This window comes from Prionailurus viverrinus, chromosome D2 (assembly GCF_022837055.1).
Source record: "Prionailurus viverrinus isolate Anna chromosome D2, UM_Priviv_1.0, whole genome shotgun sequence".
NCBI classification, from domain to species: Eukaryota; Metazoa; Chordata; class Mammalia; order Carnivora; family Felidae; genus Prionailurus; species Prionailurus viverrinus.
The window spans coordinates 54645695-54672696 of NC_062571.1; the positions used below are offsets into that span (position 1 = coordinate 54645695).

General features: G+C 42.8%; 1 protein-coding gene across 11 annotated transcripts in view; it reads left to right on the plus strand.

Annotated features, from left to right (window-relative positions):
- PLCE1 (phospholipase C epsilon 1) overlaps positions 1-27002 on the plus strand; it is a 335693-nt gene that overhangs the window by 111011 nt on the left and 197680 nt on the right. The window lies entirely within an intron of this gene.

The following is a 27002-nucleotide window of genomic DNA, read 5'->3' on the forward strand; positions in this document are numbered from 1 at the left end:
TGGGATTGAACCCAGACAGACTAATACAGAGCTTACACTCCAGACTGCTAGGATATATTACTTTCCCCCTGTGGGCTTATCAGGACTCAATATCCTTGTTTGCAAGGAGGGAGATGTTGTATCAATTTCATGGAACTATTATGAAAATTAAACAAGAAAAGTGTATTCAGCAGATAGCAAATGCTCAAAAATATTTGTTTTCATGGTTGCTATAAAATAATAAATTATTCTACCAGTTGCTGAACAATCACATGAAACATTGCATTGTGCAGAACAGTAATTGTAATGGCATGGAGAATGGGAGTTTTTTTTTTTATATGAAATTTATTGTCAAATTGGTTTCCATACAACACCCAGTGCTCATCCCAAAAGGTGCCCTTCTCAATACCCATCACCCACCCTCCCCTCCCTCCCACCCCCCATCAACCCTCAGTTCTCAGTTTTTAACAGTCTCTTATGCTTTGGCTCTCTCCCACTCTAACCTCTTTTTTTTTTTTTTTTTTCCTTCCCCTCCCGAGAATGGGAGTTTTAAGTCGGGTTGAAGCCCTTATGGCAGGGGAGTATTTCACTGTCATAGGAGGCAAAAGTACATTCCAGGAGGGGAGAGACTTGTCCAAGCAGGGAGACTTGACAGAAAAGAGTGTTAAAAATACCTGCTTTAAACTTCCTAGTTGTCTTATTACACACATAGACCCCTTCCTGACCCCTTTAAGAAGGGTCTATAGTACTTCTCTAAAGAAGACATCCAGATGGCCAACATGCCATCTTTTCATGGCACATGAAAAGATGCTCAACATCGCTCATCAGGGAAATACAAATCAAAACCACACTCAGATGTCACCTCATGCCAGTCAGAGTGGCCAAAATGAACAAATCAGGAGACTATAGATGTTGGAGAGGATGTGGAGAAACAAGAGCCCTCTTGCACTGTTGGTGGGAATGCAAACTGGTGCAGCCACTCTGGAAAACAGTGTGGAGGTTCCTCAAAAAATTAAAAATAGACCTACCCTATGACCCAGCAGTAGCACTGCTAGGAATTTACCCAAGGGATACAGGAGTACTGATGCATAGGGGCACTTGTACCCCAATGTTTATAGCAGCACTCTCAACAATAACCAAATTGTGGAAAAAGCCTAAATGTCCATCAACTGATGAATGGATAAAGAAATTGTGGTTTATATACACAATGGAGTACTACGTGGCAATGAGAAAGAATGAAATATGGCCCTTTGTAGCAACGTGGATGGAACTGGAGAGTGTGATGCTAAGTGAAATAAGCCATACAGAGAAAGACCGTTACCATACGTTTTCACTCTTATGTGGATCCTGAGAAACTTAACAGAAACCCATGGGGGAGGGGATGGAAAAAAAAGAAAAAAAAAAGAGGTTAGAGTGGGAGAGAGAGCCAAAGCATAAGAGACTTTTAAAAACTGAGAGCAAACTGAGGGTTGATGGGGGGTGGGAGGGAGGGGAGGGTCAGTGATGGGTATTGAGGAGGGCACCTGTTGGGATGAGCACTGGGTGTTCTATGGAAACCAATTTGACAATAAATTTCATCTATTAAAAAAAAAAGAAGGGTCTATAGGAAATTACAGAAAGAGGCGATGGTTAGGAGTGTGCTGCTCTGGGTACGTCTCAGCACAACTTCTGTCCAGTCTGACTGTTATCTCAGTGAGTCACTGAACTTTGCATTCCATTCTTGCTTCCCAGGTAGAATGGAGATCATAAAGGACTTTCATCTTAGGGCTGCTTGGGGGATTATAGGAGATAATGTGGGGAAAGAATTCAGAGAAGTCAAGACCTGGAATTTTTCCATTCTCACCTCTGTATCCCCCTTCCTGCCAATACTGGGGTCCAGTCTTCCCCTCCCCTCATTCCTCAAAGGGCAACCAGGACGCTGGGTCACCTGGGGTCAAAGGCTAGACTACAAAAGCCTTTGGTTTACCAGGAGGATGTTCTGGAAGGCATATTCCTTTCTGCAGAAACACAGCCCTGGCTAAGAAAAGGTGTGAATCAAGAGGAGGAATTGTGTATCCGTACCTGGGCCTGGTTAATTGCTCTCCTCCCCACATTTGTTTGGTAGGAGGTCTATTCCCAGTTTCTTAAAAAATTTAGAGGAGACTCCCTCAGTGTGAAATTGTGAAATCATTTGTCCGTGGGCTCTTGACTATTCTTGGGACTCTTCCCTTCTTCAAGTGCTTAGCACCTCAGTCTCTGCAGGCAGAAGAGATTTTAAAAGTCACTAACACTTTGGTATGAGTCAGCTGTGGCTGCTCTACCCTCATGCTGCACGCAGTCCTCTGGGGGAAGATGGATGCAAACTTGTTAATGATCTGTTGCAAGACTGGTGAGCAGTCTCCACCTTGGAGAGGGAGCATACAAGGCACTGCCCAGGGAAACGTGGAAGGGCTCCCTGCCTTCGTGGAATTGGAGGCTCCGGTGGGCTTCATGGAGAAAGCACCTAGAGGATGAATGTGACTTAGCCAGTGTTACCAGGAAGAGGAAGCAGTATTTACCACAACCTGGAAACAAGAGAGGAGCAATGAGTCCATGATGGATTTAGGGCACCTGGAGGGGGCTATTTCTGCAGACCTGCCAGGCACCCCCTCCAATCTCTCCATAGAAGGAAGTGCAGTCATTGTCAGAAGCCCTGACATGTAGAACCTGGACCTGTCTTAACAAGGAAATAGGGTGTGTGATAGGCTGAGAGGTACAAGGACGTGGGTGTCCATGGTCTGCTTTCCCTCTCCTGAGTGTCTTGCCACAGTGTGACCACCACAAAGGTTACCCCTAGGGGCCCAGTTTTTTCTGAATGAAACAAGGACTTGACAAGTTCCTTTCAGTTCCCCAGTTCCATGGCTCTCAGAAATTATTTTTAAAGCTGAGAAAAAAAAAAAAATCAAGTAACTACTGAAAACAGATTTCAGTCCTTATTAGGTTGCAAAATGGGAAGAGAAACAGAACCTGGTATTGAGAAAGAATTCAAAAAAACATTTGAGAAGAGACATCTTTGATATTGAGTAGATAAAGACTCCATGGCGATTCAAGTCAGTGTGGAGCTTGAATTACCCAAAAACAAGAGATGAATCACAGGAGAAAAAGGAAGAAAAGAAAAACCCTCCTCAGAAGCAAAGGGGCATTTGAAAACAAGTGACCGAGGGCCTCCCCAGGGTGGAATGAGTTACTTGGTAAATATGGTGGCCTCGTGGCTGGCACAGACGTGCAGCATTTTGGTGGCAGCAGACATATGTCAAAGAGCTTGAGCTCTGGGAGGGGGGCGACTGGTTTGTGGTTGCTTGTGGGGAGATGTAGGCAGAAGTCGTGAGGCAGAGGGAGGGTGTCACTTTCTGCTCTGTGCTCAGGCGCTGGAGGGGGTCTGGCCCTTGAAGCCAGAAGGCCATTTGCAGAGCTGAGTGAGTGTCAGCGGGCATGGCAGGAAGGGCATCTGACGTGTAGTGATGTGTGGGGGGAGCCGTACTTGGAGTTGCCTGGTAACTCTGAGGCCATGGGTCACAATCCCCTAGGAAACTGGATGAGTGGGGCTGCACAGATTCTGACAATGAATCCAAGAAAGGAGAGGAGAATTTTTTTTTCTTTTTTTTTTTTCCAGCAGCATTATAATATTATAGAGCCAGGGAGAATCAGCCATCATCATCATCTTTAGCCTCAAAACAATAAGGGTCTGGTAGATGACAAATGTTAGGCGAGCTCCATTACCTACATTATTTCCAGACCTCCCAACAACCCATCAAGTGGGTAGTATTTTTATTATCTCCATTTTACCCATTTTTTTTCCTCCAGTGAGGAAATGGAGTCTCAAAGACGTTGAGCCTCGAAACTAGTGAGTTGTGGAGATGAGGATTCACACCACATTTACCTCCTTCTCTTTCATGAAACACAATATGAATTGTGGTTTCTAGTCCCACGCCCTCATGCCAATGTGCTGGTGCTCCCAGTAATGCAGAAGAAAAGTGACATTGTTTTCTTTTTTTAATTTTTTTTCTTAATGTTTATTCATTTTTTGAGAGAGAGAGAGAGAGAGACAGAGTGTGAGCAGGGGAGGGACAGAGAGAGGTAGACACAGAATCCAAAGCAGGCTCCAGGCTCTGAACTGTCAGCCCAGAGCCTAACGCAGGGCTCCAACCCACGAACCTTAGATCGTGACCTGAGCCGAAGTTGGACACTTAACCAACTGAGCCACCCAGGCGCCCTGAAAAGTGACGTTGTTTTCAGATTTATATTTTAATAAACTTAAACCTGAGGTCTTCATATTCCTATAATATGCATTTTTTTGATAACTGGTTAAAGGAACAGTGTTTACTGTTTGTTCTCCTGGGTGAATTGTCTTCCTGGTTTTTGCTCACTGCTGTCCCCACAAATGAAGACAATACAGACTGGCGAGTTTAAGTGGCCAGTCTCAGGTCACACAGCTAGTTGTTGGAAGGACCAAGGCCAGAACTCCCCTACGGGTTCTCCTGACTGACTCCTCCAGCCGCTGCTCCAGGCTGAGCTCCCAGCACCCCCTAAATCCGCCACCTTGGTGGGAGGTATTCAAAGCCCTGCTCATTCCAGGGGCCTGTCCAAAGGGAAGAAAGAACAGGACAGGCAGCTCCTTGACCGAAGCATCCTGACATGAAATCCTTCCTACAAAAAGCTTTGGAATCTCATCTGATGAGTAATAGGCCACCACTCAGACACACTTTAAAATAGCTGGTTTGTTTTGAAATAATTTTAAAAAACGCAAAGAAGAAAAACAGTGGAGGAGGAATATGGTTGTTTTAAAAGTTCTCAGTGGAGCTTTTAAAAGCTAATCTAAAAACCAGCTAATAAACTGCCCATCACTATCAAAGAAGAATATACCTAAGATCCCCCTGGGGCACTCAGAGACAAGAACAGCCACTATTGTGAAAGCTGCTGTTTAATGAGCACGGACTGTCAGGCATCAGGCTAAGTGCTTCTTGAGTACTTTTATTTATTCTTCACAGCTACCTGATAAGGTAGATTCTGTTATCATTATCACCATTCTATATAGATAGGCAAAATGAGGCTTAGGGAGGGTCTGTATTTTTTCAAGGTCACAAGACAGTAAGTGGCAGAGTTGGGTCTTGAACTCTTAATTCAAGGTTTGTGCTCTTCATTATTTATGCTGCCAGACACCCTCAGGTTCCCTAGCCAGTGCAGTGGCTGCAGCCCACTGGCTGGTCTGCAGGGGGGCAATTGTTATGAAAACAAATCATCCCAGCCACTTTGAATAATAGGTTTAGAAAAGAGCCCAAAGGACCACTGGTCAAGACCATTTTTCAGTCCCAGGAATTAAGGCTCAAGAAGTTAAGTAGTTTGCTCTAGGTGACAACTCTATGTTTTGGAGCCAAAATGACCCAGACTCAACCGTTCAAGCATCAAGTCTCCATCTGGGCTGTTCCCCTCCACCCATCCACCCCATGCATTTCTACACATGCACACGTGCATTTCTACATGCTGCGCGCGCGCACACACACACAACTCACTCACACGCCAGAACAGCCAAGAATAAAATGGGTTCAAATAACTCAGGCAAACAGTTGGTTGAAATTACAGACTCTGAGGCTGGTGGGCATCATGCCAGGGCATTCTAATTTCATCTCTACCAACAAACTTGTATCTCTTTTATAAAGAGAAGAGTCATTTTGATTTTAGCAATCCTGGCAGGAGGTTTTTTAGTGTAAATTCTTCCTAGCCCTTCCTAAGGAAGTACGAATAAAGAGCAGCTGATCCTTGTCTAACATATGGTTTTCCGTGGTCCTTTTGTGAGTAGGATGAACAAAGAGGAAGTATATACTTTAAGAGAATCAATATGCAACTGCTCTCAGCTGCTTTGTGTTGCTTCTAGCAACTAAGATTTATCTTTTAAACACTTATATAGTGTGCTTACTGTACAGCAGGAACTGTTCAAAACAATGTAGAAATAGTAACATCTTCATCACAACCCTACGAGAGGGGGACTGAGGCAAAGAGACCTGTAACTTGCCTAAAGTTGCATGGGTGGTCAGTGGCAGAGCTGGGCTCAGGGCTCAGGTAGCCTGGCTCCTGTGCCTTTTACTTGTGAGTAGTGGAAAGTTGCAATTTCTTCTAACATAGAGTTGATTATCTTCTCGCAGGGTTTTTCTCACACAGAGAGTAAGTCTGAAGTTCACGTATTCCATGACCCTGGGTGGGGAAAAAGAACCAAACTCCAGCAAGCAATGGGAAATGAGTCAGAGTCTGTTTATTTTGGTGATTTATTTTGTGAGAGAAATTTGTTGAATGAATGAACAAATGAAACGTAGGCTTTTGCAGCTTCTGTTTGCCACACTAATAGTCCATGATTTCCTTGTTTTGATCTTTTCAGACATCTAATTTAAATAACCACAAATTCAGGTATTACGATTTATAATTGGACTTCAGCTCCCTGTCTGCATCTGGCACTGTGGACTTGACTACATTTCACCCCTTGTGCACTTGACCTCTTACTCTAAAAATAAGGGCCAGATGAATGCTCATATTCTTTACAGAACAGATGATGGTTTTACTGGACGAGTGTGGCTTATACTTTAGAACAGCTGCATGTATGGAAGAAAATTATTTGAGTAACCCATTGTCAGACCTTGACATGTACGTTTCAGTATGTGCTTTCTCAGAAAGGAAATGAATGTAAACAGTCTTCTCATACATTATCCTGCACATCTGAATCCTATGTCTTGGTGGTTTTTCTTTTGACTCTAGAATATAACATATTGGTAATGGGAAAGGAAGTCCCATTCTGTTGCCGCTTTATAATGACATGAAAACTGTAGAATGTTAGAGCCAAAAGGGGCCCTGGAGATCATAAGGGTCAGACTCTGTCATTTTATAAAAGGATTCTGAGACTCATGAAAACTCAGCTTTCCAGGGCCCCTCACATCAGCAGTGGTGGACATGGGATTAGGACCGGGTCCAGGGCAACTGAGTCAGCTGGTGCTCAAATGAACTTTAAGAAGCTGGTGTTCAAAGGTCCTCTGGCCACCACAGCTCCCCACCCACCCCCTCCCCTCAGCCACCTTGCCAACACTAGGAATTGCCTGTTTTCTCTGGCCTTCCATATGTCCCTCTCACGTATCTGCCCCTGAACAATGCAGTGACCTCCTGGCTGACAACCCCCAGTGTTTTGGATCATCTCCCCCACAAACACACATAAAACACTTTTAAGACATGCCACCATCATGCCCAAAAGGCCAGTCTTGGTTACACTGGTGCTTTTCTAAAATGCTCTTTATTTCATTCACTGATGTGTCCCAGTCATCTAGAATGGTGCCTGGCACATAGAAGGCCTTCAATAAATATTTGTTGAATGACTATGTGGCTCCTTATTGACTACTGAATAAGTTAATTCTCACTCCTTTGCCTGATGTGCAAGGCCTTTTATCATCTGGCACTAATCTTCTCCCACTTTTCTCCTTCCGTATTCTGGCCATTAAAAAAAAAAAAAAAAGAACCAAATTATTGTTTTCCTTGCCAACAATTTAGCAAGCATTTGCTGATTCCAGGCCTTTTCTAAACTTTGAGCGTATTAACTCATTTAATTGGTGCAATAACCCTGTAGGGTTGGTACTATCATTATTATCATTTTACAAATGAAGAAATTGAATCACAGAGAAGTTGAGTTACTTATCATTTATAGGACGAGGCAGAACTGGGTTTCAACTCCAGTATTATGGCTTCACAGCCCATGCACATAACCACTGTGCTAGAGCTAGCTTTTTTATTTAATTGATGTTTAATTACTAATTTCAACAATCTAGAAGTACCCGAAGTAAAAAGTGACAATGCTCCTCCTCTCCAAGAAAATCACGGCAATCCACATGTATCCTTCCAGACTGCTGTATTTATATTATTATGAAACAAAAACTGGCTCATATTACAACTTACCTTTTTCACTAATGCATTTTTAAGATCTTTTCATATTGGTAATATATCACTACCTCAGTGTTTTCACTGTTGCCTGATATTCATTATATGGATACACCGTAATTTATTAAACAGTCACTGTTGAACACTTAGGCTGAACACTTAGGCCCTTAGAAACAATGCTTGACTGAACATCATTGTATGTCTATTTGTACAATGTTAAAATTTCTGCAAGTTTAGATTCCTAAAAAATGTGATTCCAGAATCTCTTAAAACTGTGATAGATGTTGACCAATGGTCCTCTCAAAAGCTCGTGCCAATTTATCCTCCTGCCAATAATGTCTTAACGTTCCCGTGACTTTCTTTTCCTCCACGTATAAGTTCACCAAGTGAATGCTGGCCCCCTTCCTAACAGTTCCAGTCCTGTCTGAGGACTTCTGTTCTCTGTTTTTCATGCCTCTCTTTCTGCAGAGGAAACGTATTTCTTCTTCCCACATGGCTCAGCTAGATCAGATCCCCCCCTGCTCACTCCCTATTGCTTATGCTCGCTTCCTCTCTCTCTCTCTCTCTCTCTCTCTCTCTCTCTTTCTCTCTCTCCTCTGTACCTCCCTCAGTTATGCAGAAGCATAATAGAAATCCTTACTGGGGCCAAGGTTTCTTTGCTGCAATTTTCCTGTCAAGGGAATGTGGAGGCTATAGAGAAGGGTGAACTCTGTGTTCCTGGCTGTGATGGCACTTCCCATGGTGCTGGTTGGCGTTGGTGTTCACAGTCTTGAAGTGTTACTGTTTGCCTGTGTAGGTAGAGATGACTTCATTGTCTTGTCCAACCTTATTTGAGGCACAGCAATGAGTGTAGCTAAGAAAAGAACAAAGGGTTACAATGGAAGACAAAACCATGCAAGAGCCCTTTAAGTGATGAAGGCAATGGAAAAGGAAGGATAAAGGCATAATGCTTGCTGAACCCCTTCTTTATGTCACCCTTGTTGCTTGCTTGGTGCTTTACATACATTATTGCATTTAGTCCTCCAGTGAGAACAGACTAAACAGATTCGGAATGTTCTGTCTGGAAAGAGGAGGAGGATGTAAACAAAGTTTTAAGGTCATAAAATGTTCTAGTGTAACTACTAAGAAGAAGAAACCATACTCCTTGAAGATAGAGCAGGGCAAGTCTAAGACAAGGGAAAGGTAACAATAATTAAGTGGTACTTCTCTAAGTGGCCGGGAAGCAATGGACTTAGTAGCCAAAAGTGTGGTACAGGTGGAAAATAGATTTTTTTTTTTTTTTTTAGGATTTTAGAAAACTGTATGGTAATGGATTGCTACTAAATTTCTAAGAAGAGTTAGACTGCTTGGGGTCCTTGACCATTCCTGATGATGCCATGGGGTCCAACCTTGCTTATGGCCCTAGTGTCCTTGAAAGTATCTAGGTTGGAAATAGGTGGAAGGAGGACATTCTGGGATTCCTTCATCTCTATTTAAACCAGAATCTCTCTGCTACTCATCTTTTGTAAATTCTTGACTTCTACATGAGATTTATCTTGAAAATACTTTTTTTTAAATGTTTATTTTATTTATTCATTTTTGAGAGAGAGAGAGAGGGAGCAGGGGAGGGGCAGAGAGAGAGAAGGAGAGAGAGAATCCCAAGAAGGCTCTGCACTGTCAGCACAGAGACCACAAACTGTAAGATCATGACCTGAGCTGAAATCAAAGAGTCAGACACTCAACTGACTGAGCCACCCAAGTGGTCCCCAAATACTTTTTTTGTTATTAAAAAAAATCCACAAGCCATTGTGTTGTTTGATTTCACTGTTGGAGACTACCCACTGTGGCAGATTTTGCCTTTGGACAAGGCTCCTCTGTTGCTTCTCTCACTTCCATAGCATAGGCTGGGGTCTGCTGGCCTCCTAATCCTGACCCTGTCCATGGGGGAAGGCAGGGAAGAGCGGGCAAGGACAGCAGCAAGAACAGTTCCCTGTTCCTGGAAGAACAATCATTCGTCAGACCTGCTGGCTCCAGGTGCCCCAGGTGAGGTCTAAGCTCCTCTGCAGCCACGGGGCCTCCAGGGGCTTTGCCTGCTGTGTGCCCCAGGATGAGTCAAGGAGCCCTCCGCCTCACTCAGGTTCACACCTCTGTGTGTCACTGAGCTCTTTATTTAATGCCTCCTCTTGCCTGGCTTTTCCTGTGGGCTGAGTCAGAAGACAGAGCTGAAATCTCTGCTTGGCCATCTTGCAGCTGGAAGATTTTACAATCCTCTGAACTTCTCTCCAGGCCTCGTTCACATGTGTGCTTCTATAACAAGCTCCTATGGGGTGGTCGTGAGGACTGGCTGAGATAATTCAAGTGACACACTTAGCAGAGTGCCTACAATGAGGTCAACCCTCAAACAGCCTCAATTGATTGTGGTTGCTGTGGATGTTTTGTCATTTTTATGCCTCCCATGGTCATTGCTAACATCATGGCCCCCAGACCTGTGACTTGGAAGGGACTTTTGATTTCTGCCATGATACTTGATTCTGAACCACTAATTCTCCACCCAGACATCTTCCTGTTTCTTTCCAGTCCCATGGCTTGCCTGATCAGTACTGACTTTTCTGTCCATGACCATACTTGGGTTGACATCATAAAGGAGAATACATAATACATAGGAATACACAATAACAACCCTCTTTGTAATGTTATTGCATTTAGACAAATATAAATACACAAATATACAAATACATATTTGATAGTCTTCCTTTTTTGAAATCAGATGTTTCAGATGTCAGTGATGAAGCCAGGGGCATATTAGTGGCATAGAGAAGTGGAAACGCAGGCCCTCTGATCCCCACCTTTCTTACCATTCCCTGCCATCACTGAGTTTAACATGAGTCACACATCAAAACATGTTACTTTGAATTGATTTATATATACTTGCAGATTTCCCTTTCAATCTGGGAGCAGGAAGAGAAAGTGACAATTTAACTTCTACTTCTCTGTAGCTATCCTATAATCAGCTCCTAAAACATAGGAAAAATTGGTTTGGGTGTTAATGAAAAAAAAATTTATCTTTGAGCTGTTCTTGTTTCAAAATGTTCTGAATTTATCCTGACAAACAGCTGTTAAGATGTTTGTCAAAATTGGGGCGCCTGGGTGGCGCAGTCGGTTAAGCGTCCGACTTCGGCCAGGTCACGATCTCGCGGTCCGTGAGTTCGAGCCCCGCGTCAGGCTCTGGGCTGATGGCTCAGAGCCTGGAGCCTGTTTCCGATTCTGTGTCTCCCTCTCTCTTGGCCCCTCCCCCGTTCATGCTCTGTCTCTCTCTGTCCCAAAAATAAATAAATGTTGAAAAAAAAAATTAAAAAAAAAAAAAAAAAAAAGATGTTTGTCAAAATCATTGCATTCCCCAAAGCCTAAATACCTCACATAAAGAGAAAATACAACCAAAATTTTTTAAAAATAAAATGACAAAACTGCTTTAATGAACAGAAAGTGGCTTTATGCTTATAAGAAGGACATTTTAAATAAAATCATTTGCCTCTGTAACCAGCAAGTCCTGCCATCTTAAGGGCACATTAGTTATGTCTCTTTGTGCCAAAAATCACAAGACTTTCATTTTTGTTCTCATGATCTACTGCAGTGTCTATTCAGAAAGTTGGGAGATGGATTTTTTTTCTGGCTCCTTTGATGTTCCTCAAATGGAGACACTTTAAGTTCCAAGTTTGGAGGATGTTTTTAGACTAGAGAAGAGCCAGGGTCCAGGGGAACATTTCACGTGTCAAAGAATGTTAGAATCCTTTGACAAATTCTGTTGCCCTTTCAAAAATTGTGTATGGATTGTAGACCCTTTCTAAGATTCATCCAGGGAATGATCACCCTATAGAAAAAGTTTTATGCACACATATGCATGTCCCAACAGGCTTTATAATAGTGAAAACCAGGACACGACTACAATTTACACTAATAAGACAAGGGTTAATTACACTGCCATTGGATCATGTGGAGCAGTCTCACATAACAATGGAAGCAGTGTCTTTTAATAACATGGAGAAAACTTGGTTGTCATGTTATACAGAAAAAGCAGAATATAAATTGTACATGAGGCACCTGGGTGGCTCAGTCGGTTAGACGTCCGACTTTTAATTCCAGCTCAGGTCATGATCCCAGGCTTATGGGATTGAGCCCCACATTGGGCTCTGTACTGAAAGTGGAACCTGCTTGGGATTCTCTCTCTCTCTCTCTCTCTCTCTCTCTCCCCCTCCTTCCCTCCCTCCCTCCCTCTCCTCCACGCCACTCACGTGCTTGCTCACTCTCTAAACTAAACAAAAAAAAGTGTATAAATTGTATATAATACAATCACAACCATTATATGTAAAAATATAAGAGATGGTGGTATCACAGGCAATCTTTTGCCTTTCTTCGTTTTCTAATTTTTCTGTAAGGAGCATAAATTTTGATAATTGGAGGGGGAAAGTTTTTTGGGCTAAAAACAGAGGCATTATCCTTCTTTGTTGGTGATTTTCAATTTGATTTGGTTTGTAGTGCTTCAGGAGTTGTCTTTGATTCTTCTAGAACAGTTTCTCCACCTCAGCCAGTTGTGGGACTGGATAATTCTTAGTTGTGGGGATGGTCCAGTGCTTTCTAGGATGTTTAACAGCACCACTGGCCTCTACCCACTAGATTCCAGCAGCTTATCTTCAATTATGACAACCAAAAATGTCTCTACATATTGCCAAATGTCCCCTGAGTGGCAAAATGGCTGAGAACCACTGTTCTAGAATCATGAGCTTTACCAAATGTCCACTACCTTTTGCAGTAGAGACCAGAGAGTTGGTGAGACAGGAAGGAGAATGTATGGATCAGGGGAGTTTTAAGCCTGAAGCTAGTAAGACCTTAGGGCAGTGTAGTAAGGAAGAAGGGACAGAGAGAGGGAGGAGTCCTGGAGACCTTCCAAGAGGAGGCAGGTGTTGGGCGCAGTGAGAAAGGCAGGGCTGGTATTCACAGCATATGGTTTTCACAAAGAAGACATGGTGGCTGGTAGTCCAGGAGCCACCTGACTCAGGGAGACCCACCCAGAGGTAACAGTATCTGTTCCGTTGTGTGTAGTGTGGAGAAAGCTAGGTATTCACTCATTCATGAAATATTTATTTGCCAGAGAGGTTTTTGGCATCAGAAACATACGGCAGTAGGTAGCAGAACTCCAGGGTGGGGGGTTCAAGTAGAGGTCTTCAGCCTCTTGGAGGCAGGGGTGAAGTGAGGAAGGAGTCTGCCCAGCAGCAAAGCTCAGAACAGCCATGAGCAGTTCTGGTCACAAGGAAGAGGTAGACGCCTGACTTCCCAGCCTGAGATGGAAATGAAAGCAGAAATGCACTTGACTAGACGTTGTGGAGCCTGCACTAGACACCTAAGCTCCTTAAATTCCTCCTGACTCAGAACAGGATTGTCCTCGGAACCTAGGGCAACACACAGCTGGCAGGTGGAGGGAGCAGAGCCCCAGAAGAGGAGGTGGCGGGACGGGCAGGAGCCCTGAGGGCTCTGCCCACGTGGAAGTGAGATTGTGCAGGGTCTCAAGTCTAGACTGAGATATTTATACCTGGTTCTGTGAGGACGGGGGAGAGACAGAGCCAGTTTTCCTATAGGAAAGATCACTAGAGGTGGAGCAAAGAATGTGCGCGGTTTGAGTTTTGATGAGCAGTGCTGAATTACCTTCCAGAATGACAGTATAATAATCAATGGGTAAAATATGATTTTGACATTTTATGGTGCTTGAATAATAAATTTATTATTTTAGATGTTTATAGAGGTTTACAGCTGTTGCAGCTTTGTTTTTGTGACCTGTTTTTGATCATATCTCTGATTTATATGATGTCTAGTCAGGAACACAATCCTGAATCATAAAAATTTTCCTATGGGAAAACATAACTTGCTTTATGACAATCTTCTTGCTTTACGACGTGCTTTCCAAAAATAATGTGGCAAAAAGTGAAGATTGGTTATAAAGTCGGTGTTGTTTTATCTGGTCATGAATTTTCATGCTTTTGTCTTCTTGAACGGTAAATTTATTTTCCATCCTCGACTAGAAATCTATATTCAATGAAGCTTGGAATGTTCTTTTTACAAAGTATGTAAAGCACAAGGAAGATGAATAGATGGATTAGTAAAATGGTTGTTCAGATCGAGTATATATGTTTCTTCTATTTCATGAAATAAATGCATTCAATTAGTTTGAATGATACGAAGTTTCCACTTTATAGCTCAAAAACAGTCAAGTGTCAGCAATTTTGTACGATTCTGTCTAATAGTAATGTTGGCTATAAAGAAAACTTTTGTGAAACGAATATTCTGGTTTTTATTGCTTTCTTAAAAATTCAGAGATTCATTTTCCTGAAGACAGAGTTGAAAACTGGCGGCGTGTCATTCTGGGCATGGCTGGAATTCAACAAATTATTCTTGCTTAGGCTGGTTGTTTCCATTGGAACAAGAGTTCTCAACCCTGACTGCTCTTAGAATCATATTTAAAATTGGCCAAGATTTAAAAGATACTGATGGTCCCCACTGTAGGATTTAAGTCAGAACTTTGAGGGGGCAGTGGGAGGGAAAGGGCTCATGCCTCAGTACCTTTTGTCTCCTAGGTGACATTAAGGTACAGCCAGCTTTGAGAACCACTGCACTAAAATTTCAGTTTGAGAAGTCTTAGCAAAGCTTTTTTATGCCCTAAAAACAAAAATACAACTCTGCTCCTAATCTATTTCGTGAACTGGCTTCGGACCACATTCCAAAGATGAAATGTGAAAAAAAAAAATGTTTCACTTGATTGAACCCATGTTTCAGTTTTCATTCAACAAAACATTTATTGGGTGACAACTATGTGCCTGGTCCTGTGGAGCTGGGTATTTGGGGGAAATAGATTAATGATGAGTGAAAGTCGAAGAGTTTGGCCCCTTGAACAAGCCAGGGGATTATGTGAAATGTCAGAACAGGCAAATCTATAGAGATAGGAAGTAGATTAATGGTTGCCTAGGCCTGGGGAGCTTGGCGGGAAATGGGGAGTGACTGCTAATGGGTATGGGGCTTCTTTTTTGGGTAATGAAAGTGATGTAGAATTGATTGTGGTGAGGATTGCACAACTCTGTGAATATGCCAAAAACCATTGACTGTCTACTTCAAATGGGTGAATTGTGTGGCTTATGAATTATATCTCAATAAAACTGTTATTTAAAAAAAAAGCCACAAGTGTCCTTCACTGGGAGGACTTCACACTGAATAATTGAATTGGGAACAGCAGAGGAGAAACTCAGTGCTGTACCCTTATTCCTTTCAAAAGGAACAGGGCTTAAAATTGGAGAAATATCTGGAAGCAAAATGAAGTAAATCCAGTTTGGCTGCATAGAGTTATCACCTGTATTCCAGATAGCATGTGAGTGATCAGAGGGGAAGATGGGCCAGGAAACAGGCAGATATCCCAGGACATCCAATGGGTGAGAAAGAAACAGGGACTTTCACAGAACTCACTGATTCCCAGGCACTGATCTAGGGGCTTTAACTTTTATGAATTCACATAATCACCACACTCTTCTCCCCATTTTACCTTAGTGAAACTGAGGGGCAGAGAAGGCAACTGTCCCAAGGTCATGCAACTAGCTAAGTAGTGACATTAAGATTGCCTTGAGGAGCGGATAGGATTCTGATAGGTGACAGTAGGGCAGGAAAGCATGGGTGTGCTGAGGGGAGGGATGGTGGGAAGCAGCTTGGTTTGGCAGGAGCAGTGGGTTCCTGTAGGGTAGTAACTGAGGATGAGGCCAGAAGGATGGACAGGTGATGGAGGCACTGTGATGACTGAATCTCAAGATGCCGTGGGGTGGACACCATTGAAGATAATTGAGTGAAAGTAAGGCATAAGAAGGCTGTGTCTTCTCAATGCTCAGGTGTGTGTGTCTGAATTTGTGCATCTCTGGGTCTCTTTAAAAGCAGCTACCAGTGTATTTTCTGGAGCACCACCCAGTTCCCTGCTTCCCACCTTATGTACGAGTGGACATACCACAGGACCTGCCATCCCACCTGGTCCCATGACCTGGCCTCTGGTGGGAGCAGCCACCAGAAGAGAAGTCGCAACAACCTGGGGGAATGACAGAACCTCCATAGGACCTGCCTTAGGACCTTAAATTCTTTGCCATAATAGCAAAGTCCCACCAAAGGGCTCTCCCCAAGCCCAGAATGCTCAGAACATTGGGCGTCAAGCCTCCTGGGCTGAAAGGCAAACTCTCCAAGGGGAAAGAAAAAAACTTCTCCTTTTACCCCTCACTCCCTTCAAAATAGGAGCAAGTTGGGTTTCCTGGCCTTCTCCCCTTTCCCACTAGGACGGCTGGGCACAGACAGTAATGCCACTAACAGGGGCTGAAGAAGGAAGGACATCCAGCATCTCAGGCTGACAGTCTGATCTCCAACCCAAACCTGCACTTGAGAGCCAGCAACTTTTCATCCTCATGAGCTCATTCCTCTCCACCTTCCAGTGGTGTCCATCTCAGGGCTTTGTTTATTCGTGAAGGTTTTTCTGTGATTGCTGCCTGTTCTGACTTCCTGTCCTGCTTGGATTTTTATAACAAGCCTCGTAGCACCTCACCTGCAGGCAGCTTTGCTTAGTATTATGATCTCCACATCACCCCAGATAATCAGGAGTTCACAATACAGCTGCTCTTTCCTTATTTCTTCACTCACCAGCTTTACAGTAGGTTCATCCATTACACCCTGTCTCATGCCCTTGCATGATTTGGGGCATGTGGTAGCCACTCACTTCCCAGAGAAGTCAGCCTGTTCCCACTTGCCTGAACCTCTCTCTTTTCACTTATTATCTCCTGTCTCATCCTATTAGTTAACTTCCCATATTACTTGCCCTGCCTTCCCAGTCACCCCTGGTCATAAGAGACACTCGATGAAGCAGGGGTGAGTCATTGATTAATCGGTGAGCACTTCATAGATTAGAGATGGAGGGTGATAATTGTTTTGATATCCAAAACCAGGCAAACAGCAGGTGCCTCCAGAGCACACTTATCTCAGACTCACTTCTATTCTTCCAGCCCCTGCCTTCTTCTTTCTATCCCAAACTCATAACTGTATCTTTCTAGGATTTTCTTCTCACCAAATTCCTCCCCATTCTTAACTGCTCACAATGTGAATCTCATTTATCTTCACATTCACTATACATACAGCTCTTGGCTGTGTTTATTTTTTTGTCTTATGTCTGAAAATAATGCTAGATATGATTTATTTTTAACTCTTTGTGAGTGGCCTATGATTGATTTTGGACATGGAGAAAGAATTTATGGCCTTGATAGGAAAAAGTTGTCCAATCTGTCTTAAGAATTCTTAGGACTGGGGCCACCTGGGTGGCTCAGTCAGTTAAGCGTCCAACTTCAGCTCGGATCATGATCTCACAATTTGTGAATTCGAGCCTTGCATCAGGCTCTGTGCACAGAGCCTGCTTCAGACTCTTTCTCTCTGTCTGCCCCTCACCTGCACACACTCTATCTATCAAAAATAAAGTAAAAAACATTAAAAAAAATAATTCTCAGGAATGTGTCCAGGGCAAAACATGGAAGAGCTGATGAGGAAACCTGTTGGAGGTGACCAGTGGATACCAGATTTAGCCCAGCCAGGGTAGCCATACCCTGCTTCCTAACACAACATATGTCCTACCTCCTGCCTTCTCCATGGCTTCAAGGTGAAGAGTTGAAAGGAGCCATTTGGATGGAGGTAATCAAAAGAAAAGAAAGAACTTCTCATATTATCCCTGCACTCCTGAGTTTCTGGCACCTGTTTTCCAGAGTCTGTTTATCTCCATTCCCAATGCTTCTGCCTCCTATTTTGTAGCACATCATGGTCACTAGGATTATCTGTGGTCTGTTCATCAGTGTGGCCCCATGCCAGCTCCCCATATGTGCTTCTTCTCCACCTAGTATGAGTACAGATAGAACTCCCTTCCTGTCTCCTGCACAGGAAGTGAATGGCTAAGTAAGCGTCATTGGGGTCCTTGCATTGAGAGCACAAGATTTTGAGAGAAGAAAGAGCACAGGGACTGAGCTTCCCAGTGACAAAAGATAGCCTGACTTTGGGCCCACAGATGCTAGAACCCTCCAGCTGAACCCTCATTTGCCCTCCAAAAGGGCACCCACTGATGTCCAAAGAAACTGCAGAAATAACTGGGATTTCCACAGAGGTATGGCCCTATCAGAAGGCCCCTTCTTCCAGCTCAGCTCCACATTCACTATGTCTCCTTTAGCTCCTGCCTGTTCTGCTGGAAGTGAGCCTCAGAAGCCCTACCCTTTCTCTAGCCCACCTGGCCATGATGTTGACTGCATCATCTTTGCCCTTACCTTTGGCATTACTGGTAGTGTCCAGTAAATGCAGATTCCAAGAACCAAATGAAATCAATTCAAGGAATATATTATGAGTTCCAACTGTATACAGTACAACATATCATGGATCATTGGATCATGGAGGGTGCAAAGAAGAGGAAATCTTTGAGACACCCACCAGTGATTGATCCCAGTGGGATTGGTCACAGCTGTAGTTAGTACATACACGGTTGTTGACATTGCCTTTAATTATATGTAGTCATGGGGTGCCTGGGTGGCTCAGAGGGTTAAGTGTCCAGCTCTTGATCATGATCTCATGGTCATGAGATCAAGCCCTGCATCAGGCTTAAGGTTCTCTCTCTCCCTCTCCCTCTGCCCCTCCCCCCTCAAAAATTATATGTAGTCATATCTGCATAGTGTTCTTTATAAGCCCTTACAAAATAATGACTGCATCCAGTTGTTTAGGGTTCCCACAAAGTGAAAGGCAAAGGTATTTTAGATTGTTGCAAGAAACCCATGGAATCTGGAGACAGGGAAAGCTCTTAAGTCTACTTTTTACACAATGGAGCTTCATACCATTATTCTGTGTATAATCTTTTTACCAAAACACTGTCGCCTGTTTCTGTCAACAAAAGACCTCTTTGTTTTGATAGCCAAGAAAAACCTTAAGCTCAGTAGAGACAACAGAACAGGCTTTTTAAATGACAAACTGTAAGAGCCAAAATGCCTTATTTTTGGAATGTAAATTAGAAGCTTTTAATTTTTTTATTTATTTAAATTCAAGTTAGGTAACATACAGTGTAGTACTGGTTTCAGGAGTAGAAACCAGTGATTCATGATTCACATATAACACCCAGTGCTCATCCCAACAAGTGTCCTCCTCAGTGCCCATCACCCATTTAGCCCATCACCCACCTCCCCTTCAGCAACCCTTAATTTGTTCTCTGTATTTAAGAGTTTCTTATGGTTTGCCTCCCTCTCTGTTTTTATCTTACTTTGAAGCTTTTAGTTTTTTTAATATGATTGTCGTCCTCAGTTTTGATGAACTTTAGGTGTTTTGTTTTGTTAAATAATATCCATGCAGTTCTTTGGAATACACCTAATGGTGACTATATCTTTTGTATCTGACTACAGGATAGGCACAGATGAGATGGAAGGTAATTGCTTTCCCACACCTCTGAGCCCTCTGAACATGTTGTCTTTGATCTTCAGTCTCTCCATATGATCCTATCCCTGAACATAGGTGCTCATGCACACACATAGCTGAGAGTGTCTCTAACAGGACAGAAATAACCTATCTGGGGATAGAGAGTCCCTGACTCTTCTTCATGAACTTGCATACAGTTCTTTTTTTTTTTTTTCAATTTTATTTTTTTAATATAATTTATTGTCAAATTGGCTTACATACAACACCCAGTGCTCATCCCAACAAGGGCCCTCCTCAATGCCCATCACCCATTTTCCCCTCTTCCCCACACCCCATCAACCCTCAGTTTGTTCTCTGTATTTAAGAGTCTTTTATGGTTTGCCTCCCTTCCTCTCTGTTTGTAACTATATATTTTTTCCCTTTCCCTTCCCGCCTGGTCTTTTGTTAAGTTTCTCAAGATCCACATATGAGTGAAAACATAATGATATCTATCTTTCTCTGACTGATTTCACTTAGCATAATACCCTCTAGTACTATCCACATTGCTGCAAATGGCATGATTTCATTTTTTTCTCGTTGCCAAGTAGTATTCCATTGTATATATAAACTACATCTTTTTATCCATTCATCAGTTGATGGACATTTAGGCTCTTGCCATAATTTGGCTATTGTTGAAAGCACTGTTATAAACATTGGGGTACATGTGCCCCTATGCATCAGCACTCCTGTATCCCTTGGGTAAATTCCTAGTAGTGCTATTTCTGGGTCATAGAGTAGTTCTATTTTTAATTTTTTGAGGAGCCTCCACACTGTTTTCCAGAGTGGCTGCACCAGTTTGCATTCCCACCAACAGTGCAAGAGGGTTCCCATTTCTCCACATCCTCACTAGTATCTGTAGTTTCCTGATTTGTTCATTTTAGCCACTTTGACCAGTGTGAGGTGGTATCTAAGTGTGGCTTTGATTTGTATTTCTCTGATGATGAATGATGTTGTGCATTGTTTCATGTGTCAGTTGGCCATCTGGATGTCTTCTTTGGAAAAGTGTCCATTCATGCCTTCTGCCCATTTCTTCCTAAAATTTGTATAGAGTCACAAAAGATCCCAAATAGCCAAAGTAATATTGAAGAAGAAAACCAAAGCAGGAGGCATCACAATACCAGACTTTAGCCTCTACTACAAAGCTATAATCATCAAGGCAGTATGATGATGGCACAAAAACAGACACACAGATCAATGGAATAGAATAGAGAACCCAGAATTGGACCCACACATATATGGCCAACCAATCTTTGACAAAGCAGGAAAGAGTATCCAATGGAAAAAAGACAGTCTCTTTAGCAAGTGGGGCTGGGAGAACTGGACAGCAACATGCAGAAGAATGAAACTAGACCACTTTCTTACATCATACACACACAAAAAAAACCTCAAAATAGATAAAAGACCTAAATGTGAGACAGGAAACTTGCATACAGTTCTAATGCCATCACCTGTTTAATGTTTTGTAGACCCCACTATTTTGGTTACTTCTTGAAACCTACATTTCCACTGCTATCTTCCAAAGGTAGAGAGGAAGGCAATGTTTCCTTCAGTCTTTCCCATGTCTTTCTGGCTCTATACGTCCAACTAGACAGGAAAAGTTCTCAATCACTTCCCATTCTGTGGGATGCCTCTGTCATTGTTACACTGTAGGTGTGAATGAAGTCAATGGTCTCTCTCCTGTTCCAGGCTGGTAGGTAATATTGGGTACTTTGTCCATTCCCATTGCTTTTTTGTTAATAACAAGGAAACTATCAAGTTATAAGAACCCTTAAAAAGTGATCATTTCTATCCCCTTAGTGCCTCAAGAGCTGAGACTGGGTCTTGTTTGATGTTACATCTTCAATATTTAGCATGATACCTCTAGATGGGCAACGGGTTTCCCCAGGCAAAGGATATATAACCCTCCAGCTGTAAACATTTTTAAAAACTCTGTTGAAGGTACTTCTGTGGCTGTTCACTTAGAAAATATTTGTGAAAGGAAATAGTTCTAGGCTAATTGTATTCATTTGTAAGAACTCAGAAAGATCTTGCCTACCTCCCCAGACTCATTACTCACTCTCTTAGCTCCAACCACAGGGAACCACTTTGCACATTCTGTTCCCTCCATTTAGAGTGTTTTCTTCTCTCTTTCTTTATTCTGCCCTCACCTTTACCCGGCTAACTCTTATTGTCTTTAGGTTATGTTCAGTTGTTATAACCTAGGAGAAGCCTTCTGTGACCTACTAAGACTCTCTTCTGTGTTCCCAAAGCACTTTGTGCTCACACCGTTGCAGAATTGCATGCTGTAATAGAACTGTCCATTTTATGGCCTACCTCCCCCTGTTCCTTCCTTCCAAACAAGGAAAGTGTTTGATACTGTTATGACACTGTGGACACTCAAAATCTATGTAGCTGGAGACATTTGTAGGCATAGATATCTTCTTCAGAGATTAAAGTACAGACAGAGACTTTATCCCCATCCGCATTGGATGCCAGTCCATGCCACTCAAAGGATTCCCCTGGGTGATCACCCTTGCCTGGGACCTGGTTGTTATTTAGACCCTCCAAGAGGCTGCCCTTCTCTACATGTGGGTCCCAGAATTTCCTCACAAAACTGGGTGGTACTCCTTTTCTATCCCCTTCCTCAAATCCTCCATCCTGTCCGGGCCCCTGGTACCTTTTCCCTTCTACACCCAGCAGTTCCTCTCCCAGGCTCCATGCCCTCCTGACCTGTCTGAGCTCAGTGATGCCTCTGGCTCCTGGAAACCTGGTGGTCTCTATTCGCTCATCATTGCCTATTGTGGTAGACCAGAAAATACTCAGACACCTCCACATCCAGGAGGCCAAGCACAGAAGAGGCTCCAGCACCCTGGAAACACCAATGAATAAATAAGAGGGGTGATGGTGGGGGTGATGGCTTTTCAGGGTGGGAAAGTTGCCTCAGATACTTCAGGACAGCAAGAATAGCCTTGGAGCTCTAGAGATGCAGACATTGATACTGTTATGACACTCTGGATGCTCAAAATCTATGTAGCTGGAGACAACTCACAGCTATCCTATCTCCTTTAACCCTGGCTTATAACAACTCTGTGATACTCCCCATTAAAAAACAGGCTACTTCCGCATGGCTTCTAGATAGTGGCACTAAGAGTCCAACATGGTCAGTGTGATGTAAAGACCAGGCTATTTCCTCTCGACCCCAAGGCTTCTGTTCTGCTGTGCCACCTCTGATGGTCAGAGCAGTATGTTCTGGGAGGTCAGTCTCAGGCAGTCTTCAGGCAAAGGGTAGAGGAAGGATGTGTAGTGTTGGTTGGTCTGGAAACAATGACGCCAGGCAGAGAGGGGCTGAAGAGGCCGGGACGGGTGAGCGGGGATTCATTTGCACAGGAAGCAAACATCCTGGCTCTATGGGTTGGCTTTGGTCCCCTCCACCTGTTGTGGACACACAGCAACCGGAGCCATAGGACTTCGGGAACTCTTTGTGCCCCACAGTTTCACACGTGTACAGCTTAGCAAGAACACTGCCGTGAGTCTCTGAGCCAGGGCATCGCCGTCTACAGGATTTGTGAAAGTTTGTTTTTATTCTTGCAGGGGCTTTGTCCCCATGTGATTCATTAACTGACCCGTTGCTCCTTAGAGCTGCAGGGAGCCTGGTAGTTCAGGCCATTAAATCCCTCTGTCGACCTAATTCATGGTCTGACATCACAAGCCTCACTACATAATCCATTTGTCCTGATTTGATTTTTTCTTTTCAAGAGGCATCCTTGGCAGCCAGGTTTTCTCATTATGATGTGATTCATCAGTATGGTAATTCCCGTTAGAATTATTATCTCAGACATGATTCATCCTTGGAAATATTAAGGCAGAAGCATCATTTCAGAAAGGCCTGCTCCAGTCACAGCCACAGGGACTTTCTGCGACAGATGCCCCATCATTCAGCTTGCATTTGTCAAATTTACTCTGTGCCAGACGCTAAGCTGGGGGATTTGGGGAATATAGAGATGACAGGACTTCACCTCTGCCCTCAGGAGCTCCCACCCTAAAAGAAATGTGGCATGGATGTGACAAATAATACGAAAAGTGCAGTCAGAGATGAAAAGTAACATGTTCTCTCTCAAGTCTTAGATAGTGATTCTCAACCTTTATCAGGAATCAAGATCAGCTGGAGGGCTTGTTATGACAGATTTCAGGGCCCCAGCCCCAAAGTTTTTTATTCAGTAGGCCTGGGGTAGGACCCAATAATTTGCATTTCTAACAAGTTCCCAGGTGATGATGCTGGTCTAGGGACTATATTTTGGGAACTGGGCTCTAAGCCTTCAGCTCTCTCTCTGTTGTCCCCCTCTCTCCCTTGCCTACAGGGTGCTAAGCAGTGTGCTCTTTGCTGGAGACAGCATGTTAAATTACGCATGGTCCTGCCCCTCTGGGAACTCACAGCCTGGAAGGAGAGTAAGACAGTGACTTCCATACTTCGCAGAAAGTGCTTCTATAGAGTTTTGCAGAGGGGCAGTTGGAGCACAGGAAAGAGGATGCTCATTTCTTGCTGGAGCCTGGGGAAGGCTGCACAGAGGAGGCAAAATCTGAATACAGGGTAAAATGCGGATTGGACGCAGTTATTTGGAAGGGCATTTCCAGCTGTTAAATTCCTAGATTATCAAATGCCCTGGGACACCCTCTCACACTTTTTTTTGGATGTTTCCTGCAGTAATAAAGATTCAGCTTAACTTCCCATAGAAGCCAGTGGTGGAGCTCTGGTTAATTGGCACAGCCTTAGCAAAGCCTTTATTTTTGGCTCTCTGGAGCTGTGTTTGGTCAGCGTCTCGTGCATAGTCTGAATATTCTCAGTAGAATGGAATTCTCCACACAGGCACTTGAATGGAATGTGGAATTGAGAGCAGGGAAGCGGCTGCCTGCTACCAAAATCCTACTCTCCATATCTGCCACTCAGGTCGACGGGCTGCTTCGGCTCCCATTCCCTAAAACAGCTTCATTGTTTTTGTTGACTCTTCAGGAAGTTTGGCAGGTGTTATATCATTCCTTTCATTTAGACACATATACCCATCAAACTTCCAGCATTTTCAACCTTCTAGAACACTGCTTCTGCATTTCGAAAGTTAGGAAAAGGGTCCATGAGACCAGTAAAAGGGGTTTCCAAACCACAGCTCTTATGCTTGATTCCATGAAGGAGGCTCCTGCATTGTTATCCAGCCTATGAACTCACAGTTAACACATAGTTCAAATAAATGTGATTATTTGTTTTTCTAGCTCAGGCTACTTTAAGAATTACATTATGGGGAGATAAGGGTTCTATTAGAAGAAGATGCATAGTCACTAGTGACAAATGATAACTGAAGAACACTGATAAGAGAGAGAGAAACAGAAGACCTTAACTATATGCTGTATTAGAAAAAAATGATGATCAAAATTATCTTCAAAATTAAGGTTAGTTAATATCCTCCATTTCCCATTTAAGAAGGCTAGAAGGTGTGGGTAATTGAACAGTAACACTAGAGGGACCTTGGAGATAATGTTGGCTGACCCCTTTATGTTATAGAACATTCATTGAATTAAACTGAATTGGGGGGGTCAATATTTGAATCCATATTTTGTTTTTTCTAGGGCCTTGATCATTTCCAAATCATCATTTTCAAGAAGAATCAGGATGGAAAATAGATCTGATTAAGTATTCTCAATCAGCAAATGATAATAGAATAATGTTAAACTACTGGCGAATTTCTCAAAACAGGTCACTTTTGGTTAGTAGCAATTAGGAGCATTTGGGTATAGCTATTCTGAATACTTTGTAAACCTTTGATGCCATTTCATGTGATTTCCATGTCTGGTGTTTAGCAAATACAAATGACAATCCAATGTCACCTGTTGTGGAGATGAATCCAGTAGATTCATGACCAAAAAAACTGAAGGATTTGAAGTTCTTGAAGAAGATAGAGACTAGAGACAACTATTAATTTAATCAAGAACTTACTGACAAGCTATAATGCCAAACACTTCTAGACACTGGAGATACAGCAATGAAAAAAGAAGTAAAGTCCTCAAGAAGCTGACATTCTGGAAGGGGGAGACAGACAATAAACAGAGAAAGAAGGATTGTTACTACAGTTATCCCTCTTAAAAGTGATTTCTTTTACACTTGTACTATAGGATCCCCTAACTAGTTAGCAACACTCGCTTAGAAATGGAGAGTCCTAGTGCTAAGTCCTAGCAATGTGCACACTGGTTCTTTCTTTTTTTATTTTATTTATTTATTTTTTGCCTATTTTTTAAATATGAAATTTATTGCCAAATTGGTTTCCATATAACACCCAGTGCTCATCCCAACAGGTGCCCTCCTCAGTGCCCATCGCCCACTTTCCCCTCCTTCCCACCCCCCATCAACCCTCAGTTTATTCTCAGTTTGTAAGAGTCTCTTATGGTTTGGCTCCCTCCCTCTCTAACTTTTTTTTGCTTCCCCTCCCCCATGGTCTTCTGTTAAGTTTCTCAGGATCCACATAAGAGTGAAAACATATGATATCTGGTTCTTTATTTTTAAGTGGTGGTAATATCTCTCTTCCTAGAGCTTTTCTGAAGTTTCAATGAAATCATGGCCCAATGCTCAAAACCTACTTCATTTTAATCACTCAATATATGTTGCAATGATACAAGTATTACTGAGTCCATGGACACCTAAATAACAAACCTTTTTATTGGAAGACTTGAGAAGAAATGCCATCAGATCTAGGAGCATCATAATTTTCCATAACTCTGACCCCAGAAAGATAGAATTTGAAACAGATCAAGTTATGAAATTGACTCCCCTTGACCAGTACCCACTTTGGCCCCAGTAGAAGTAAAATTAAGATAAAGCTCTTTGTGGCTGTGTAGAGGAATGAGCTCTCCTCCTGGGTAAGTGCTATGGATGTGGTGTATCTGGCTACTTCATGCGTTTCAGTTCACCAAAGTCTTTGGTTTTGTCTCCATCTTAATTGCCCCAGCTTCTTCAGTCTTGGATGTTTCTTTTGTTTTGGTTCTGACCTCCATGTCCCAGTGCTGGTTTCTACAAGGCATCCCTTTGAGTCACAAAGAACACAAATAATTTCTTAAGTGTTGTCTAAGCATTGTTTGCTTTTCTGCAAGTAACTTCATAGTATCAAAGTCATCCTGCTCAAAGATAGCAGCTGGCATAATGGCACTAGTATACTTCCATGAAAAAGATCCATTCCCAGTCCACAGTGGTTGTTAAACATAGGAGCCATTAGGGGTGCTGTTTGCAATGTTGTCTATATAGGTATTTATATAAATCTTAAATCTCTAAGAATTTATCAACGGCCCAGTGTCAAAACCTTGACTCCTATCCTCTCCTCATTCCCAATACTATAGCAAGTCCTGTGGCATCTATATCCAAAATATATCTTGAGTATATAATAGTTTGTAATTTTTAATTAACTTATTTGATCCACATATTTATTGTCTGACTTCCACACTAAAACGAAGCTCTTCTTGCTCACTGTTGGATACCTAGTAATTGGGCTTGACACAACATAAGTGCTTAATAAATATAAATCAATTGTTGAGTGAATGAATGGACACATATCTGTTTGGCAAGCCTAGATACC